This window comes from Sapajus apella, unplaced genomic scaffold (assembly GCF_009761245.1).
Source record: "Sapajus apella isolate SASKATOON/1434 unplaced genomic scaffold, GSC_monkey_1.0 scaffold265, whole genome shotgun sequence".
NCBI classification, from domain to species: Eukaryota; Metazoa; Chordata; class Mammalia; order Primates; family Cebidae; genus Sapajus; species Sapajus apella.
This window is the reverse complement of record NW_022437205.1, coordinates 44,447-47,163: the sequence shown is the minus strand read 5'-3', so window position 1 is coordinate 47,163 and position 2,717 is coordinate 44,447. Positions and strand designations below refer to the sequence as shown.

Genomic DNA, 2,717 nt, shown 5'->3' with positions numbered 1-2,717 from the left:
TGGAACAGAACAGAGGCCTCGGAGGTAACACCACACTTCTACAATCATCTGATCTTTGACAAATCTGACAAAAACAAGCAATGGGGAAAGGATTCCCTGTTTAATAAATGGTGTTGGGAAAACTGGCTAGCCATGTGCAGAAAGCAGAAACTGGACCCTTTCCTGATGCCTTATACTAAAATTAACTCCAGATGGATTAAAGCCTTAAACATAAGACCTAACACCATAAAAGCGCTAGAAGAAAACCTAGGCAAAACCATTCTGGGCATAGGTGTACGCAAGGACTTCATGACCAAAACGCCAAAGGCATTGGCAACAAAAGCCAAAATAGACAAATGGGACCTAATCAAACTCCACAGCTTCTGCACGGCAAAAGAAACAGTCATTAGAGTGAATAGGCAACCAACAGAATGGGAAAAAATTTTGCTATCTACCCATCTGACAAAGGGCTGATATCCAGAATCTATAAAGAACTAAAACAGATTTAAAAGAAAAAAACCAATAAGCCCATTCAAAAGTCAGCAAAGGATATGAACAGCCACTTTACAAAAGAAGACATATATGAGGCCAACAAACGTATGAAAAAATGCTCATCATCACTGGTCATTAGATAAATGCAAATCAAAACTACATTGAGATACCATCTCACGCCAGTTAGAATGGCGATCATTAAAAAATTGAGACACAACAGATGCTGAAGAGAATGTGAAGAAATAGGAACACTTTTACACTGTTGGTGGGAGTGTAAATTAGTTCAGCCATTGTGGAAGACAGTGTGGTGATTCCTCAAGGACCTAAAAATAGAAATTCCATTTGACCCAGCAATCCCATAACTGGATATATATCCAAAGGAGTATAAATCGTTCTACTATAAGGGCACATGAACAAGAATGTTCATTGCAGCACTATTTACAATAGCAAAGACCTGGAACCAACCCAAATGCCTATCGATGATAGACTTGACTGGGAAAATATGGCACATATACACCATGGAATATTATGCAGTCATCAAAAACGATGAGTTTGTGTCCTTTGTAGGAACATGGATGAATCTGGAAACCATCATTCTCAGCCAACTGATGCAAGAACAGAAAATCAAACACGGCATGTTCTCACTCATAGGCAAGTGTTGAACAATGAGAACACATGGACACAGGGAGGGGAGCATCACACACTGAGGTCTGTTGGGGGGAAATAGGGGAGGGACAGCGAAGGCTGGGGAATTGGGGTGAGATAGCATGGGGAGTAATGCCAGATGTAGGCGATGGGGAGGAAGGCAGCGAATCACACTGCCATGTGTGTACCTACAATCTTACATATTCTTCACATGTACCCCAAAACCTAAAATGCAATTACAAAAAAAAGATTATGTCTTTGTACATACACATGGAGAGGACAAAGGATGCAGTGGAGGCCATCAGGGTCCTTGATAACACACAATTTCAAGGCAAACAAATGCACATCCAGTCGTCCCACCAGCTGGCTTAGCACTGTGTGTTGGATGGGAGACCAGAGCGGCTGCTATTGGTGCTGGAAAGAGAAGCACTCGTGCAGGAAAGAGAAGAACTGGTCCAAACAGTGTCCAATAGATCGTTCAGGCCATATGGCAGACTTCACCGAGCAATATAATGAGCAATATGGACCAGTGTGTAGTAAGCCTTACACCATGAGCTATGCAGATTCCTTGTATTACAACAACACATACAGAGTGCTCGATGCCTACTACAAGTGCTGCCATGCTGCCCTGTCCTATGAGGCAGTGCTGTCTGCAGCTGCATCCATGTATAATTATGCAGAGTAGACCCTGTCTCATACTGGGTCATGTCAAACACAATTCCAGAATACAATCATGGCCAGTCACCTCTCCTCCACCTCTCTCGATCCCTATGATAGACACCCGTTGCCAAATTCAGGGGCTGCTGCCTCCACTGCTGCTGTTACTGCAGCTTCCACGTCATATTACTGCTGGGATCAGAACACTCTGAAATGCACTACAGCCCCAGTGCCCACTACTAGAGAGGGCTACAGTTACGGGCATGAGAGTGAGTTATCTCAAGCTTCAGCAGCTGTACAGAATTCTGTTTGACATGACCCAGTATGAGCATGAGCAGTATACCAATTGGGTGTGGTGCTCAGCCTTTTAAAGCTTGACGTGGGCTGTGTGTGGGCTGAAATTCCCAGTTGTGGTTTGGCATGAGAATACACCCTTTGTAATACCCCAGCTCAAGGACATTCTTAACTCCATGTATTCAGTCCCTCAGGAACTGTGGACCTTAATTTGTCTTGCTAAGTTTAGGCTTCTCTTCCTTTCCTTTCCTTTTTCTTTTCTTTTCCTTTTCCTTCTCCTTCACCTTTCCACCTCCTTTCCCCCTTCCCCTTTCTTTGCCTTTCTTCCTTCTTTCCTATCTCCCTTCCTTCCTTCCTTTGCTTCCTCCTCTCTGGTCTCCTCCCCCCTCTCCTTCCTATATTCCTGTTCCTATGTAGCTTCAATACCTCTGTAGCTTCCCATTCATGTTCTGTTCTCCTATTTTGTGATGAAACTGTGGTACACAGCCTTATTCTGTGCAGAAACTGTAGTGAGGGATGTGCTTTCACTTTCCTGCCTCCTGCCTCCTGCAGCTCTTGGATTTGGAAATTACTTTAGTGAGACTCTCACTGACCCTGGGTCTCTTTTTCATCCAAAGGCAAGACCTGTAGAGTCGGAATTTTTTTTCAGT

The 2,717-nt window shown here is 43.8% G+C and overlaps 1 pseudogene; it reads left to right on the top strand.

Annotated features, from left to right (window-relative positions):
- Positions 1 to 1,248: 1,248 nt before the first annotated feature.
- On the top strand, positions 1,249 to 2,144 carry LOC116545405 (annotated as a pseudogene).
- Positions 2,145 to 2,717: the final 573 nt, after the last annotated feature.